This window comes from Pinus tabuliformis, chromosome X (assembly GCF_031772625.1).
Source record: "Pinus tabuliformis cultivar Carrire ecotype Pingquan chromosome X, CPIR1, whole genome shotgun sequence".
Classification (NCBI taxonomy): Eukaryota; Viridiplantae; Streptophyta; class Pinopsida; order Pinales; family Pinaceae; genus Pinus; species Pinus tabuliformis.
The window spans coordinates 1,470,434,915-1,470,454,699 of NC_142308.1; the positions used below are offsets into that span (position 1 = coordinate 1,470,434,915).

Below are 19,785 nucleotides of genomic sequence, written 5' to 3' on the forward strand. Positions count from 1 at the left end.
TTCTGCCGTGCTATACCACACTTCTTGCAGAATTCTTCAAATTCCTTACTACAAAACTCTCCACCATTATATGTCCTCAGCACCTTTATCTTCTTCTGTCTGGTTTCCCACTGGAGGCTTAAATTCTTTAAACCTATCAAATACTTTAGATTTCTTCTTAAGGAAATATATCCATGTATTCCTTGAGAAGTCATCTATAAATGATACATAGCACATAGACTTACCCAGTGATGGAACCTACACAGGTCCAAACACATTACTATGCACAAGCTTTAATATATGTTTCGCCCTCTTACTACCAGAGGGGAAACTCACCTGATTCTACTTCCCGTATACACAATTTTCATAGAAATCAAAATCTAGAGAGCTATTACTCATACCTTCTACCATACCTTTACCATGAAGTATTTTAAGGCCCTTCTCTCCAATATGTCCAAGCCTTTGATGCCACAACATGGTCTTTTCTCCAGAGACCACTAGATTTTCTGCTCCACTTTTAGGAACCACGAAACTGTTGCACCCATCAACAACAGTGCTACCTTGGAGCTTGTACAAAGTTCCAATCCGAACTCCCCGCATCAATACCAGTGCTCCCCGAACCATCTTGCAGGTATCCTTCTCGAACACTGGTTTTACATTTGCATCATCCATCTTGCTAACAGAAATTAGATTTTTGGCTAATGCAGGAATATGCAAAACACCTGGAAGTGTTCTAACCCTTCCACCTTGCAGCTTCAACTTTAGTTTTCCACGACCAATGATTCTAGCCTTCCTGTCATCCCCCAAGAAGTCATCACCACCATCATATTTTTCATACTCACAGAACCACTCTTTATGGAGAGTGAAGTGAAAGGATGCACCTGAGTCAATCAACCATGCCTCATGATCTACATGTGTACTTGAAGAAGCCAAGTACACATCCCCACCTTCATCTGAGGTGGTTTTTGCCTCTGCGGAAGGAGCCTCATCAGATCCCTTTCCTTTGTCAGAAGCTTTAGATTTACAGTCCCTTTTGAAGTGGCCTTCCTTTCCGCATTTCCAGCACACCACCTTTACAGGTTTTCCTAAAGATTTAGATCTCCCTCTAGATTTAGATCTCCCACTTGATGACTTATTTTTGTTTCTATTCTGGGACCGTCCTCGTACAGACAAGGCATCACCGTTTTGGATCTCCATATTTTTACGTCTCATATCCTCCGTTAGTAAGGCTGAGACTATTTCATCAAACTGCAAGGCAATTGCATTGCTACCTATTGCAATAACTAGACTATCCCACAAATCTGGTAGAGAACACAACAAACTGATGCACTTATCTTCATCTGAAATTTTAATATCAAAAGATGCTAACTGACTTACCACAGTATTAAATGCGTTCAAATGCTCTGTCACCAAGTCTCCATCTTTCATCCTCAGGTTATACAACTTTTTCCGCAGGAACAATTTATTAACCAGAGACTTAGATTGGTACAAAGTCCCTAACTTGTCCCACAAAGCCTTTGCTGTAGCTTCCCCTGATACATTCAACAATACTAAATCTGAGACACACAATCATATTGTTCTCTTTGCCTTCCAATCCAACTTCTTCCATTCTTCATCAGACACTCCCGTTGGTTTAGTACCTGGATCTACCGTGATCCACTAATCTTTATCCACCAACAGATCCTCCATCTTGAGTTTCCACAACTCAAAAATCTAACCATTAAATTTCTCGATCTCTAGCTTTCCACTGCTCGCCATCTTCTTTCACCACCAGAATTGATCTCACAGATCTCCCACTGAACAGGGTCTGCCACAAGCCCGAGCGAAACCCCTTGGCAACAAAGGCATATCCTTGAAGCTAAATCTGCTCTGATACCAAATGTAGGTTTCAACCCCATACAGAAATTACCTGCATGTGAATTCTAAAACACAAAAAATAAACAATGCTAGAGCATAACACATAAAACACATATACACAGAGATTTTCCCTGGATCCCAAAACCGGGACTACTAACTTGATTTTTCATTATATTCCTTTAAATGTTACAACACATATTTATACATGCCGAATCATCCAATACCATGGGACGAAAACTATCGTGTCCAAAACCATGGATTGAAAACCATTGCGTCCAAAAAAAACATGTGCGAAAATCATGCACAAAACCATAGGTGGGTCCGCCCAACCTACCATAGGGTTCAAAACCAAAAATTTTCGGGGCACTGTCTCGGACCCCATAAAGTGGGTTTATGGGTACACCTAAAACCCTCTATGACCACCCCCGCTACACAAACGGCGCAACGAAGGGGGTGCTCTGCCGCCCCTCTGACCCCCTAGTTAACTACATGGGCTAGTCATGGAAAGAATATAACACAACCCAACACTCAAATCTCAAACCATTAGATTCCGAAGGAGAGGAAGAAGACAAAGAGGACGAAGAGGATGAAGAGATGGCTGACCCAAATCTTGAATTTATGACTCAAGGCCATTGGCTCTCCCAATTGTTATGCACAAGATTTCAAAGTGAGCAAAGAGAATTAACATCAAGTTCAACCTTGACATCGCAGTGAAGGAAAAAGGCTATGTAGAAAACTTCTACCTACAACTGTAGACCCTTGAGGTACATTATGATAACATAGCATGTAGAGTCTATCCATGTACCGTGGATAGCCATGTACTGCTTGGTATCATAGCCTTCTACCCAACTCCTTACAGAACTGTGGTTCTTTCAAACGTATATTCCTTGAAAATTTTGTTGATGAAAAGACCCCAACCATGCTACTCAAAGGAATGGGAAGCCTCAAGATGGAGGGAAAGGAGAAAGTGAAAGATTTCAATAAGAGGTTTATGCATATTTTGAACAAGTTTGCAGTAGACACCAAACCTCATGACTCCATCACTGTCAGCTATTACACGTCTGCACTGCCAACCACCATTGCGTAGTTCGTCAAGCGAGCTGCAAAGCCAACACTTTTAGATAGATGGGAAGAGGCTATTGCTGTTGAGAAATATTTGCGCACCATTGGAGTCATCAAGGATGATGAATCAACGAAGGACTCCAAGGATGCGAGTAGAAATCCCCAAGAAATGGTGAGCAAGGGCAGAGACAACGAAACAGCTGATATTAAGACCCTCACTCACCTTGTCAAGAACTTGACCACTGAAATGTCCAAACTCAAGCAATGGAAGATGAACACATTCGCGAGCAGCCATCTACCCAGATAGAGATAGGAAAGTAGTTCATCAACCAACTCATTAAGAAATAATTGATTCGGCTCCAAATTTTTGCAGAAGCCTATGTTCCAACTCGATCAATGCGCTGATCCTAATTTTTGCTCCTTCCATGAAGAATTTCATCCCGAGAACTCTTGTTTGGATTGGAAGGGAGTTGTTACCTCTGTCTATAGTCATACACTCAATGTGGATGGTGACATACAGGAGCATCCAGAAGACATTGATGATAGATAAGAGGTTGCACCTGATGAAGCAACAAGTTATGGGCATGTGGTGAACGCATATTAGTGCTTACAAGCAGTCTTGAAGACGAACATCGAGAAGCAGCCACAAAAGAAAAATGATCATTACCATCTTAGGAGTAAAGGGGCTCCCCCTACACTTGAGGAGATGCAAGAGAAGGTGAGAAAAATGATAAAGAAGGCCGGTCCACTGACTGCCTCAAAGAAAAAACACAAAGCAAGTCTGGGAAGATAGCGGCGGATAAGAGTGCGTCCATAGGTAGTGAGTTGCAAAACACTCTGTCATACACCACAAACATTCATTCCACCTCGGACACCTCGGTGATTCTACCACCTCTGGATTATAGCATAGTCGATGACATGAAGAAAACTCGAGTGAACATCAATTTGTTTGATTTAGCCAAAGTCCAGAGTCAGCGAAGTATTCTATTACGTGCATTGGGACAAATGGCAATAGGCAACTCAACCTCTACCAGAAAGGGATCATGCACACCTCCTGGTTCGCTATCCACTATTCTCAATACACTCCGAATGGAAGAAGAAAACTCAAGTTGCCCCCCATTCCTGCTTTCATTCAAAGTTTTCAACTACAATGTCCATAATTGCTTGGTTGAAGTTGGTGTGACAGCCAATGTCATGCTGCTCTCCATTGCTAAGAAGATTAATGCATGATGGAGCAAAACATCTGCGAGAATCATCCAACTTTACAGAACGTTAGTACCAGCCATTGGTGAACTACGAGATGTGATCATAAGACTATCCCATGACAGTCGAGTCCAACAGTTCATCGACATAGTTATTATGGACATATCGGAAGCATATGGTCTGCTACTCAGCATAGATTGGTCCAGGGTTACACTAGTAGTATAGGGGCCTAACATAGCAAGATAGATCGATACTCTGCCACAGACTGGTCTCACATGTGGCTTTTGTACAAGGGTAGGTTCAACCAAATCCGGGTGTTATCTAAGAGGAATATGAAACACAATGTCACTCCCCTTAATGACAAGAATGAACCATTGGCTTTCGTAAAAATCGTGTTTGGAAACTGCCTCCTGGAAAAGACATTGGAGTGTCATCCTACACGGCCTACTCCAACCTCATTAGACAAGCAGTTGGGACTCCTACCTCGCCCAACTGATGATAATGAAACTTGTGCAATTTTTTTTGATAGTAGCAGTGGTAGCAACAATGGTAGTAGTAGCAGTATCAGCATGCCAAACGGTCCATGTGTAGACAAGTTGTGGGCCATGAGTCTTGACAAATCAAGAACACATGATGGCTCAAGGACCAAGTGTACAACAGTCATCCAAAACAATGAACCATGCGCGATTTCAAGTTTTTGAAGTCCGAAGTCACAAAATATGATGTTGAAGCACTTGTGCTAAACACACGAAGGACCAACACTATGAATGAACATAGCAACATGGGAATCCACCATGATCTGAAGATGGCCAATCTCGGTATAAGTTACACGTTGCAGCAATGATCAGTCATTGACCACTTGATCGAACAATACCATGATGGGCCTACACGAGTAGATGATGACCTGAGTGCCCACTACATGTGAACAATCCAACATGAGTTTCCAGGTAAAGGAGAAGAAAAGCCATTGCAGCAAAGAACAGGTAACACATACATGTTTTTTGTCCTCCTTTTGCCAAAAAGATTGACTAAGATTTTAAGTGTTTGAATTACTCACAAAGTTCATCATCATACTTGGCTTTCTGATTTTAATCCTACCTGTAAGAAATCTGGGAAGATCCTCTTACGCATTGACTTCAAAAACATAAACCCTTCCCAAAGTAAAAACAACTACCCTATGCCATCATCCGAGCCCATGTTGCACACAGTACCTAAAACAATGGTGTTCTCTTCTCTTGAAGGTCTTCTAGAATGCCACCAGGTTTCGGTAGTGAAACCCGATGAACCAGCACTAGTCCATGAGAAACTTGGCTCACACATGTATCATTTGCAATCACTTGACAGGAGGATTGATAATCTTCCTCTCAACGGCCAAGTCCTTAAACACTAGTTTCAGTAGGTTGGAGTCTGCTTGCTGCATGTTGTTTCATTTGGTTTGTTTTGTTTATTATTAGTAACCTGCAAATTGATTCAATACTCCCCGAGAGACCAAGGCCTTGTGCTAGCAATGACTGAAAACAATGAAGCTAGAGTTCTACCAGTGTGTCACCAAGTGTTGTAGCGGCTACAACCACCCTCCAAAATTTTTGCCTACACCAATTTCATAGCCTCACTTGAAGAGTTTCACTTGATGAATACACACACCCGATTTCATTCCGTGAGCTCGTGTGAGTCTTTACATTCAACTTGCTTGTTCATTGCACCCAAGTCTCTGCATGCTAACATCCAAGTCATGCTTGCGACTGTTGTTGGCTTGATGTGCCCTGACCTAGGTTTAACGTTAGTCAGCCAAGAAAATCCCTACACTATTGGCCCTTTCGTCATCAACCTGCAGAGCGCAAACTAAAGTCTCACCCGAAGCAGTACGGGGGGATGCAGGAACCAAGTTTCCACACCCTGAGATGGTTGTGATGTCGATTTCACACCTTAACTCTGCCTTCGCATAGATCGATAAGCCTTAAGGGCTTATAGATGTACTTCTTTATTAGTCTTTTAGAACCTCCATGAAGGTCTACGATCGTTCTTCGCGTAACCCTAACAAGAAATCTTGACACTTACACGTCACTATAACTACTTTGTTGTATAATTTCCTGAATTATCTTAAGTGTTTGCCAATTTTATTATGCAATTAAGACTGTCTTTGCGTAAACATATATCTCTACTTGCGTTCATATAACAGAGGAAAACATATATATTCGAGCATAAAATTAGCAATAAAACATAAACCCAGTGATTAACATAACATAATCACATGTAATTGACAAAATTAAAATGCACAATAATTTTAGAATACTTCTCTTTATTGATGGTTCAGATTTTCCAGTACAAACTCTAATTGCCCTGCGCACATAGTTGCAGGGGTCTGTGAACTCGACTGCAGACTTCTACCCTAGGCCTCTGCGCACTCAACTGCAGAGCCTCTTTCCTACGCTAAGACTCTCACTCTTATATCTTCATAGACTCATCAATGACTCTATCTATCCATCTATGAACTACACCCAACTCCCTTTGACTCCTCTAAGACCTTCTTTTTATACAATCCCATGGTCCGCAGACCAAGGGTGGATCTCATCAAGCCGAAACAACCTCTCTAAACTAAGGGCAAATTTTTTTTTGACTCTTGATATCTTCACGCTCCGTGATCCCAAAATAGGAGACTTTACATTTCTTTATACAAAATTCGGGCTTTTTGCCCCAAAAATTGGGCTTTTAACCCCAAAATTGACCCCAGGGGACCTGTTCCCAATATCCCCCAACACAAACATGGTAACTCACCCTCAAGCCACTTGGCTGGCATGAAGATCTTGTCGCGAAGACCTCCCAGCTCCACTTGGACTACTGCAACTTCGGCAGTGCACTGTGTTGCCACCTGCTTCATCTCCTCAACCAGTTGCTCCGTCGCTGGCCTTGTACTATCTGAGTGTATCTTCTATTGAGTCACTTGTAGACCATCCAACATTCCTTTGATGGTGGTGGTGAGCGCATAGGCTTCATCAAGCCAAGGCCCTATTATGCCCTTGAGGACACTTTCTTTGCATTGCGCTATATCCACCTACTCCTTTAGTACCTTTGCCTCCTGTAGTTTTTCTAGCCTCTGTGTAAGGGAGACGGTGCATGCCATCGCTTTGACTTCATCATATCTCTACTATAGCTCCTGGGCCTTCGTTTCCAACTTTTGCAAGGTGGGATCCTCCTACAAATTGGTAACCACTTCGAGTGCCTGCTTGAAGAGCATGATGCACTCCTTCACTACGTTGTTCACTGCTATCATGGTGTCTCTCACAGCTGTCTCGCGGTACTCTTTGACCTTTGGCAGGGTTGAAGGCTAGGCCTTCAATTGCATTTTTTCAATCTTGAGGTTCAGATCAAACTGAGCCTTCACTAACTTTGTTTTGGTGTCGCGCACTACGACAGTGAGCTTCCAAATCCACACATGTATTGGCTCATCATCGGGAATGTCCAGCTCTAGGATAGACTCACATGCCTCAGCCACTACCTTAGTCGTGTGCTCATTTTTGTCTGTGATGGCTTTGATGAGGTTAACAATGGAATCTCTTTCTACAGTCATCTGAGTGTTGTTGACTTTCTGTTCACTGATGACCTATAATGTGCATTGTGCGTGGGCCTGAAGTTTCACGATCACACTATCCTACAAATTGTGAAGCACCTTACTAGGAAGCACGACAAACTTGAGCCCAAATTATTTGATGGCATTGACAATGAGCTTGTCAGCTTCAGTCTCTATGGTTAACACTCCCTCCGACAGCATTATTTCTTGGGGATTCAGTGTGCACACCATCCCTACTACTTTTGATGTGGTAGGCACCAAACTAGTTGATGCCTCACGGCTTCGTCCTATGCTGGCCTAGGCCGCGATGCCTGGATCTACATCTCTCGCAGACCCGTTTGAATGGCACCCAAGGCCTACTTCTGTTGTAGCTCAAACTGTTGCAGCAGTTCTGCGGTGGCATCCCTTACCGTATCACTGATATGATTTAAATCACCTTCTATTAAGGTGATGAGATCGAGAGAAGTCTTCCTAGCCTTAGAATTCTTTCGCAGCCCTACCTTCCCTAGATCTCTATTACGCTTAACATAGAATGGAGTAGTCTCTGGGTTAGCTCCTCCCTGGCTTGGCTGTTGGTCCTCCTCCTCTATCTCCGGGGAAGGCGACTTCTGACTCCTGTTAGAGCCATGATCCTCTTCTTTTGCCTGTCCTCCCGTCTACTTCGCGGTGGTGTGTTCTTGCTTGGCCTTGTCCTCAACCTCCTTTTTCCTCTTTGCAACCAACTATTGCATCTTCAGCTTGGCCTCTTCCTTTTTCTGCTACGTTGCGGTCTTGCTAGACCCAGTCGTCAAGTCTACGCCAGGGCACCAATCTATCGGCCATCGATCGAGGACCGTTGTAATCGCATTGTCTATGGCCAAGTATGGTAGGTCATACCATTTCTACTCGAGATCCTTTTGCACGTGTATTGAGACCTAGTGGAAGTTGGCCTTGAACTCTACATACTCCTGCAACTTCTAAAAAACGGTTGGTGACAGCCACGGTTTGCAATTGATGGCCATATGGATACTCATCTCCATCAAGATCCAAAAGAAATTGCTATCCTTGACCCTTTAAGGGTCCTTTGTAGCCCATAGCGAAGCAAACTTCATTGCTTTTGGTAGGTCGGGCGCGACTGGAGGAAACTGGCTATCCTCTAGTAACTCCCACATGACCAACACTCTGGATGGTAGCAACCATGCATAGTGGAATGTTTTGCTGTGATATTGCGCCTCTTTGCAGTTGGCAAGGAACTCATCGCAGAGGTAACATGCCCAATTAAACTGTACGCCCTCCACGCACTGGGCTCTAAGGCTACTAGTGGTGCCGGCACTTCGTGTGCATGAAACTTTCACATAATCTTTCCTGCCAAGATTTGCGTTGCTACTTTGACCACGGGGTCAGTTATACTTGTGATGGAATAACGGCTTCTTAGCGAGCGTTGGGCCTCACAATGGTCCCTATTTTCACTCCATTATTCACCAATATCTTCACATTTTACCTTCATGTCACCTCCATTCCACCTCCACATCATTCCATTTACTTCATTATTGGGTTATAACTATGCTTTTCCAAAGTTTATTAATTCTTAACATTTTTAAGTGAATTTATGGCTAAACTTTAGAAAATAAGATGCTTATACTTATACCTAACAATTAGAATGAGTTTCTTGACATGTGTAGGCACAAAGGAAGCTTCCAGGGCATCTTTATGTGGTCTTGAATGATCAAATTCGAATTTGATAAGATAAGCCTCATGGAAAAGATCATGGAGAAGATCATGGACCTCATGGAGGAAATCATGGAGGATAGGGTTATGTGTCTAGATGGTTGAGAAATGTATGGAACTAAAAGAGAGATCAATGGATCATCATTATGAGTTTGTTATATCCTCTCATTGTATAAATAGGAGTACCTCCTCCATTCCAAGAGAAGGACTCTTACAGCATTGTATCCAATTGATGATGGAATAGAATAAGGCTTCATTTTTCATATATTTCCATTATGTAGTTTTAGATATAAATTGTGTGAATGTAGGATGTGAATTTATTTAGTTTTAGATATAAGTTTCCTTAATGTAGTATATGGAATAATTTGTCTTGTTCTTAAGAGAATTGAGCTCACTCTAAAAGGATGAGAGAAACATGTTATTTCATATTAGATATTATTTCATTTAGTTGCTTAGATGTTTGAGAATTTGTTTGTGATTGATGAATGAGTTTTAAATTAGAATCTAATCAGCATATGAGAGGACAACTAAGGGTCTAAGTTAGGCTCTCTCTCTCTATTTTGATTTGTATGATAATTGAAATTCATTCTTTTTATGTTTCAAGTATCATATTAGGAGATACCAAGAGTCTAAGTTAGGCTCTCTCTCCATTGATTTATATGGTAATTGAAATTCATTTTTTTATGCTTTTAAGTTTTAAGTTATTTCATTTCTTATGTTTATGGATGAATCTTAGTTTAGATTGGATTAGTACATGAGAGGACAATCAAGAGACTAAGTTAGTCTTTCTCTCTCTTTGAATCTGAACAACAATCAAAGTTCATTCTCTTGTCTTTATTTCAAGTTTCTGGTTTTATGAATGATTTCTCTATGATACTGTAGGGAATGACAACCAGGACCTCCTTAGTTAGGAGCCTCTTCCCTTGCATATTATATTGAATCTTAAATAATTTAGTTAGACATAGGTTAGTTGCCTACTCCTGCATATATTGTGCTGGCATCATCACAAGCTTACGAGTTTCCCTGGTCGATAATTTAATGTAGCAATTTAAGCCCAATAAATTGCCCAACATTTTGGCGCCGTTGCCGGGGATGGTGCTAAGGGATTAGGCATTAGAAATTTAATTCAGTTCTAGTAGTTTTCTTTAGACAAAATAATTTGTGAGACCAGCAGGATCTTCACAAAGAAGTTTAAGTTTGAGTTTTCAGATAGTTTAGTGTTTAGCTAGTTTTAAATTTTGTCTTTTCAGAAACACCCCCCTGCATGAATAAAAACGAATCAATCGACTAGTATTCTCTTCCTGCGCTTCGTGCGATGAAGATCAAAAAATCTATTGATTTCGTTCGAATAAAACTACTCTTGCTGGAGAACTAATTTGCAAAATGACAATAAAGAATTTTGTGAATGAAAAAGAAACATCTTTAAATTTTTAGATGCAATTTAGGTTTTTTTTATGTAAAAAAAAAAAAAGCAGCAAAACATTAAATAAAAACAACTATATTATTATTAAAAAAAAAAAAAAAGATCATCTTAAAATAATTTAGATAAAATCTAGTTTTTTTTGAATTTTAGTTTTAAAAAAACAAAACTTTTTGAAAACTAATCATTTTTATTAGATATAGGTTCAATTTCATTATTTTATTTATTAAAAAAAAAAAAAAAAAACTTGAAAAAGAAATAAAAATAAAAACAAAAATAAAAATGAAAAATAACCAGTCAAACTAAATTCTTTGCCTTCTGAGATCTTGATCGGTTTGTCTTCATTAATTGAATAACACAATACCATCTTCTGTCACAAGGTCTTATAAAGATCTGATGGGATCGCCCTGTGATCAAAGCACCAAACTAGACATTCAAAGCCTATTTTTCTACAGGACTTGAAGCCTATTTTATACAGGCTTGAAGCCCAGCTTGGAATTGGTGATGAGTTTGCATATTCTGGCTGCAATTCACTGCAGTATGGGTCAATATGAGCAGGCAATTCCTGTTCTGGAGAGGTCTATCGAAGTTCCTGTGTTGGAGGAAGGGCCGGAGCATGCTCTCGCTACATTTGCAGGGCGCATGCAGCTGGGTGATACGTATGCCATGTTGGGTCAGCTTGAGAATTCCATAGAGTGCTATAAATCTGGTTTGGAAATTCAGAAACAAGTCCTGGGAGAAATGGATCTGAGAGTCGAAGAGACTTGTCGGTATCTGGCTGAAGCCCATGTTCAAGCGATGCAATTTGATGAGGCTAAGAAGCTCTGCCAACGTGCTCTGGATATACACAAAGAACACAGCATCCCAGCTTCCCTTGAAGAAGCAGCTGATAGAAGGCTAATGGCATTGATTTGTGATGGAAAAGGAGACTATGAAGCGGCCCTGGAGCATTTGGTCTTAGCCAGTATGGCTATGATCTCGAATGGTTAAGAGTCAGAAGTGGCATCAATAGATTGCAGTATTGGTGACACATATCTCTCTTTGGGCAGATATGATGAAGCTGTTTTTGCTTATCAGAAAACCCTTACTGTGCTGAAATCCACGAAAGGTGAGAACCATCCCTCTGCTGCTGCAGTTTTTGTCCGTCTGGCAGACCTGTACTACAAAACAGGGAAACTAAGGGAATCTAAAACTTACTGCGAGAATGCTCTCAGAATTTATAATAAGCCTGCCGCAGGGCATCCTCCTGAAGATATAGCTGGTGGATTGACAGAATTGTCTGCAATTTATGAAGCAATGAGTGAACCTGAACAAGCCCTTCGCCTTCTCCAAAAGGCTCTCAAGATTTTGGATGATGCTCCTGGTCAGCAGAGTGCAATAGCAGGCATTGAAGCACAGATGGGAGTGATTTATTATATTCTAAGAAATCATTTTACAAGCTCGCCAGGAGCTCAAGAGCGTTGTCATCCTCAAGAGCGTATCAATGAGGTATACAATGCTCATCAAAAAAAATAAAAAAATCTTCCACAGCGTAATAGTTTTAATTATAATTTGTTGTAAATATTTGTTAGTTATATTATTAATTAATGATTGTTATAAAAAGTGTATTAATATATTAATTGTATTAATTATATTAATATATTAATATCTTTTATAATTGCATTATAAAATATATTAATGTTGTTATTATAATTAATATATTAATATATTAATTTATTATTATATTTGTATTTTGTTGTGTGATTTGTTTTTTATTTTGTATATATTTTGATAAGATTTGATATATTTAGTTAATATTTGATTTGTATTAATATATGATTGTAATAATATATTAATTATATTAATATATTAATATGATTATATTAATATATTAATTTAATATATTAATATGATTGTATTAATTATATTAATATATTATGATCATATATTATCTTTTGTTATCAAGTTTCAAAAAAAATAATTAATAATAATAATAAAAAAACAAAATAATAAAAAAATATTGTTGTTTAGAAGGATTGGCATGTGCGGGGTACTGGCATAAAACAAAATTTTGGGAGCATGAAAATTGAGAGAATCAGGGGAATTACAAGAACAGGATGAAAAACTTTGGAGGCATGAAAATTGAGAAAATCATGAGAACAGGATGAAAGAAAAATTAATAAAAATTAAAAAAAAACACAAACAAACAAACAAACAAACACACTTTTCACAAAATTCAAGCAGACTTGAAAATAAAGAATGGAAGCATAATTTAAAAGAATTTGGTGGATTATTTAAATGCTGACTAACTTGTTTAGAGTTGGCAAATTGATATTGTTGTATGCTTTTATAAAGCACTAATCTGCACGACACAACAAATCTATGATGCCAAACTTTTCGCCATGCACAGAAGTCAGCTGACACAAACAGGGAGTATTACTCTTAAAGGTTATTTTCACAAATGGATTGATATTAATATCATGATTAAGTCAATTTTAACACTTTGTCTGTCCTTAATTTGTTTTATTTGGTATGAAATTTTTGCGTAAGAATCATGAAGAAACTGGCCATTTTTTCTAGAGCACACTTATGTTTCTTTGTACCAAGTTTTTTTACAGGTTACAGGACAATCAAGTATTCATTAAGGAGATTACATTGTGCGCACAATTGGTCTTCAATCGACTAATTTCATGAAAAATTCTACAGACAAATCCATGTCCACAACCATTATTTTACACTCCCATTTTGCAAAAGATTTTCCACCAATTGTCCATGTCCATAAAGCATACCATCTCCATGTCCATTTTTCATAGCAAGAGTATTTATTCATACACCATGCATTTCCTTACATCCATCCATTTTCCTTGTCATTACCATTCCCCTTCATTTCCGCAATAAAACTCTGCTTGAGTCAAAGTCCTAGAGTCTAAGTATCATTGAAAAACACCTAGAGGCTTGCATGCCTTAATGGCAAGTACTCTTGCCAATGAACAATGGGAGTACATTAATATCCCTTGTTCGTTGGATCTTGTAGGTGACTCGACCACGACAAATTTATTCGTACCTACAAAGATGTGTTAGGCATCCTGACTCCCATTGGAATCAATGGTGGGAGCTCTTGTGTTGGCTAGGGGCATTCATTAACGGCCACTAAGTCAACAACTTCTTGCTATGTTCGACATCGACACATTTAATCACATAGTAAGATTTGTGCCATCCAGTGTTGAAGACTTGAAGACCCATATTTTGTAGCAGATGAAGCCAATTTCTTTTCATTTTTTTTCAGTTTGCCATCACTTGAGGACAAGTCAATCAATAAGGCTGGGAGGGAAATGTAACTTATATATTTTATATACCTTCCAAGCCTTATAGATTTTCAGCCATATTCAACAGACTCATCATATTCATCATCCAGCAGCAGATACAACTTTCAGCCATGTTCCACAGACTCCTCAGATTCATCATCTAGTAGCAGAGGATCTAACAGCCGATACAACAATACAGATCCATCTTTCATCCACAACTTGAAGAAGCAGATTCAGAGCAGAATTGTGGCAGCTGCACATGCATGATTCATGCATGATTTTCCCAACCAAGTAAAGAGGACTATGAACAACAGTCTTTACCGCCACACATGCACAACTCTCATCCATTTTTGGAAGGGTAAGTTAAGGTATGATATTTTCTAACTTTTAACCATTAAATTCCTTGAAAAGTTAGAATAATAATTTTTGGAAAAACTTCACTTCCTTTTTCCTTGCTTTCCCCATTTCACATAATTGCCCAAATCATCTGTTTAAGGGGAAGGATACATCCACATTCATATATCACATTCATATAACATCCACATTCATATATCACATTCTAAACCCCATGTACCTTCAAGCTATATTCACTATTTCATGAGCATACAAATGGCTTTGTCGAAAGTATTTAAAAGTTAATTGGATGCCAACACAATCATGGTTGTTACACAAGAACAAACCATGATGCATTCCAACAAAAATAATCTGCAATAAAAATCACATTATCAATATGCAAAGATCATACATTGAATGCAACAAACAAAATATGGTTGAAACACAAGAACCAACCAAGTTGTAGTTCATCAAAATAACGCTTTGCAAAAGTTATGTAAATGATATCATGCAGAGTTTAAGCCAAAGCTCAAGTACCAAAAAGTAATGTAATAGATTGCATGAGGACATGCAATACCTTCAGTTTGGGGCAGATGTTGGGCCTCACAATGGTCCCTATTTTCACTCCATTATTCACCAATATCTTCACATTTTACCTTCATGTCACCTCCATTCCACCTCCACATCATTCCATTTACTTCATTATTGGGTTATAACTATGCTTTTCCAAAGTTTATTAATTCTTAACATTTTTAAGTGAATTTATGGCTAAACTTTAGAAAATAAGATGCTTATACTTATACCTAACAATTAGAATGAGTTTGTTGACATGTGTAGGCACAAAGGAAGCTTCCAGGGCATCTTTATGTGGCCTTGAATGATCAAATTCGAATTTGATAAGATAAGCCTCATGGAAAAGATCATGGAGAAGATCATGGACCTCATGGAGGAAATCATGGAGGATAGGGTTATGTGTCTAGATGGTTGAGAAATGTATGGAACTAAAAGAGAGATCAATGGATCATCATTATGAGTTTGTTATCTCCTCTCATTGTATAAATAGGAGTACCCCCTCCATTCCAAGAGAAGGACTCTTAGAGCATTGTATCCAATTGATGATGGAATAGAATAAGGCTTCATTTTTCATATATTTCCATTATGTAGTTTTAGATATAGATTGTGTGAATGCAGGATGTGAATTTATGTAGTTTTAGATATAAGTTTCCTTAATGTAGTATATGGAATAATTTGTCTTGTTCTTAAGAGAATTGAGCTCACTCTAAAAGGATGAGAGAAACATGTTATTTCATATTAGATATTATTTCATTTAGTTGCTTAGATGTTTGAGAATTTGTTTGTGATTGATGAATGAGTTTTAAATTAGAATCTAATCAGCATATGAGAGGACAACTAAGGGTCTAAGTTAGGCTCTCTCTCTCTATTTTGATTTGTATGATAATTGAAATTCATTCTTTTTATGTTTCAAGTATCATATTAGGAGATACCAAGAGTCTAAGTTAGGCTCTCTCTCCATTGATTTATATGGTAATTGAAATTCATTTTTTTATGCTTTTAAGTTTTAAGTTATTTCATTTCTTATGTTTATGGATGAATCTTAGTTTAGTTTGGATTAGTACATGAGAGGACAATCAAGAGACTAAGTTAGTCTTTCTCTCTCTTTGAATCTGAACAACAATTAAAGTTCATTCTCTTGTCTTTATTTCAAGTTTCTGGTTTTATGAATGATTTCTCTATGATACTGTAGGGAAGGACAACCAGGACCTCCTTAGTTAGGAGCCTCTTCCCTTGCATATTATATTGAATCTTAAATAATTTAGTTAGACATAGGTTAGTTGCCTACTCCTGCATATATTGTGCTGGCATCATCACAAGCTTACGAGTTTCCCTGGTCGATAATTTAATGTAGCAATTTAAGCCCAATAAATTGCCCAACAGCGAGTTTGAATTTGTCCTTCATTTCTTTAGTGAAGTCGTGCTCACTTGGCTTTCTGCCAAACGCCATGGCCGGGTTTTCTCCCGAGTACGGCAGCCGAGTGATCTCATGGATTAGCATGTCAATGATGGGTATCAGCTCTTCTAGCCACAGATACCCATCATGCACCAAGCACAATAACTGCTTGATCACTACCATGGTTATGGGTGTTTGGTTGTAATGCAGCACCCACAACATGTTTAACAGACCCACCTTATCCACCCCTTTCACCCACTTTCTTGGCTCTAGCGTGATCACACTAGAGTCTTTATAGATGATGTGGTGCATGAGTTGGTCTGTCGCTAAATGGGTAAAGAGTTCCGCGTCAGCCAAATCCCTGTCCTCCAATTTTAAAAGGGAGATGTGCCCCAGGTGCGGTCCTTCAAAGACGATTTGGTTTAGTAGTAAGGGTGTGTGGAGTGTGACTTTACTTTCATCAATATCCTTCGGAACCTTCATCTTGCCTTTGCATGGAGGAATGTACTCGGGCAGTTTAGAAATGGGGTCAGACCCCTCCACATCAACATCCTCCACCCCCTCCATATCAATGTCATCCACACCCACATGGAGCTATTCAACATCGGCTTCAGGCTCTAGATCAATCACCTTGCCCTTCTCTTGCACGGTGGGCTTTCCCGTCTGTGGGTGCTTTCTAGGTGATGCACGCATCGGCTGTTGCACTTTCTACTTATCCTTCTTTGATTTTGGACCCTCCTTGATTAGCGTAGGCCTTAACCTAGGTTTCCTTGGGGATTTAGGCACCTATGCTAGTACGTTTACACTTTAGACCTTCGGGGTAGCTGCCTCAGCTGCCATCACCACCTCTGGGGTAGTCCCCTTAGCTGCCATTACTTCCCTTTCACTTACGGTTTTTGTGGGCACTGACATAATTCTAGAAAACAACTCCTGCATCTCCACTGACAATTTCTCAAAAACTGAACTCGCTATTAGAGCTTCAATGATCTCAGGGTTCATACGCACCTGAGAGCTTAATACCTTAATTCTCAAAATGCCAAGTGTTTTTCCCTGGGCAGCCACCTATACTTTATAGGCATTTTCGAATTCAAATTGGCAGCTCCCCCCATAATTCGTTCATAAATACTTGATTGGCATAATATTTTCACAGATCTTGCCCTTAAATTTTGACTTAAATGCCCCCCCTCCTGCTCCATTTGGCTATTTTCCCACTATGAAATCATGAACAGTGACCATAACGATCACTTTTCGGTAGCCCTACGTGATCCCTTCTTGTATAACAAAGCTCCCTCCACATTTTTTCTCATAGTTCCCTAATCGCGCAGGTCCCCAATGCGGGCAATGTAGTTTATAGTCACGCGGTTCCTTTCAACTACTTGGAGTGCTAAGATTGTGCTGTCATCATGTAGTCATCTAGCTGGATCGCTGGTGTATGGCTTCAATCGGCTGCCATTCACCCGTCCTAGGAATGGTTCTCCATTCAATTTTACCAACTAAACTGCTCCACCATCGGGAATATCCTTGATGACATAGAGGTCCAACCAATGCATCCTAAATCTCCATGGAAATTTATCAAACTTGCTGTCATATAACAAAACTAGATCATTTACCTTGAAGGTGCACAGTTTGAAGTGCTCATCGTGCCATGCCTTTTCATGCTCCTTTTGAAATTGTTGATGGAATCCATCTAGAAACCTATCTTCCTCAAGCTCTGTTAGTTGTGTGAGCCTCTCTTCCAGGGCTTCGCAATCCGCCATTCCTATGAATGCTACTATGTGTAGACTAGGTACAATGTACTCCATCGGCAACACAACCTCCATGCCATAAACCAGTCTTAATGGTGTTTGTCCAGTAAACTTCTTGCAAGTCGTTCTATAAGCCCATAGCACCGTAGGTACGCAAATATTCCAGTCATTTCATTGAGAATTGCAAACCTTCGTGAGTGTGCTCTCCAATATTTTATTAAACGTGTTGGGTAGCAAAGGCCCTGTGTAATGATTTTTGGGCTTAAAGCCTAGAAGATAGGATAATAATATTGTAAATATCTGAAATATGCGGAGAGTGAAATGTAGTAGGTCAAGTCGAGGGGTTGTCCTCCCAAAAATAATATAGAATAATAGGAAGTAATTCAGTTTGCCAATGGTCCACGGACCATGGGAATGTATAAATAGAGAGAGGGAGTTTTTGGTTTTGGATCTTGATGTTATGGGTTTGTAAAGGCAATATTCTCTGTGTCTATAAGTTCGAGTCAAGGGTGTTGGTAGATAGATAGAGGCTCTTCAGCTGTGTGCGCAGAGGCCTGGTAGAGTCCACAATTGTGTGCGTGGATCCTTGCAGCTGTGTGCGCAGGGCAGATCTGGTTGTATTGACGGAAGAGATTAATAAAGATAACTTGTTTATGAAATATCACGGACTTATTGTGTTCTGGTTCATGCATCTATTATATGAGTTTATATCTATAAAGAATTATGATTGCGCGCATTGGCTTTTATTGTTAAATGTTTTCTTAAAGACTATAACAAGAAGATTAGATCTGTAATAATTTCCTTAATAAGAAATTACACTTGCGCAGATCTACACAAAGGTCTGATGGTAGTACAGAGTGGCGCGAGGCCACAGAACAGTTCGCAACCCCTTCAGACCACATCAAGACATCCCAAGGGTGCAAAAACATGGTTCCAGCACCCTCCCCTACTACCTCTGGTGAGACCCCAATCCGCGCTCCACGGGTTGTTGCTGAAAGGGCTGGTTGCTGTGGGATTTATTTGGCTAATAACTCTTCCAAACCTGGGTCAGGGCCCAATAAGCCAACAAATGGTTCTGTTGCTAGGACTGGGATCTACCTAAGGGGTGTTTGATGTCGGTAGTTTGGAACCCTACGAGAAAAGAGATTGAAGATTGATTGGATCAGAAGCAGTACGAGTTCATAGGTGGCCTTAGCACACCTGCGCGCAAACCAGAAGTTTAGCATGGCGAACGTGATTAAGTTGCCTATGTTCAAAGGAGTAGGAAGTGAAGATACAGAATAGTTTTGGTTTGTAGGAAGGGCAATGTGGGAAGCACACAGAGTTACGGATGATAATATTAAAAAGGCTACCCTGGTGAGTGCACTACACAATCGCGCGTTGACTTGGTATATTAAGCACTCTAGTGATTACCCCAATGCCAGAATAGCAGAGATCTGGGATGCACTAAAAAGGGAGTTTAGCTGGCGGAAATCAGAGACGCAGTCGATTATAGGATTCAAGGAGATCATGAAGCTACTAGGAGAAACCCCTTGGGATCTGGATCAGAGACTGAAGAGTACGATTTGAGAGGCTAACATGATACTGGCAGACGCACAACACTACGTGTGGTTTGTGGCATCTTTGACATGACACTTGAGGACGACGCTGTCACAACA

At 39.7% G+C, this 19,785-nt stretch overlaps 1 pseudogene; it reads left to right on the top strand.

Moving 5' to 3' along the window:
• LOC149145546 (protein KINESIN LIGHT CHAIN-RELATED 1 pseudogene) overlaps positions 1-19,785 on the top strand; it is a 122,387-nt pseudogene that overhangs the window by 77,844 nt on the left and 24,758 nt on the right.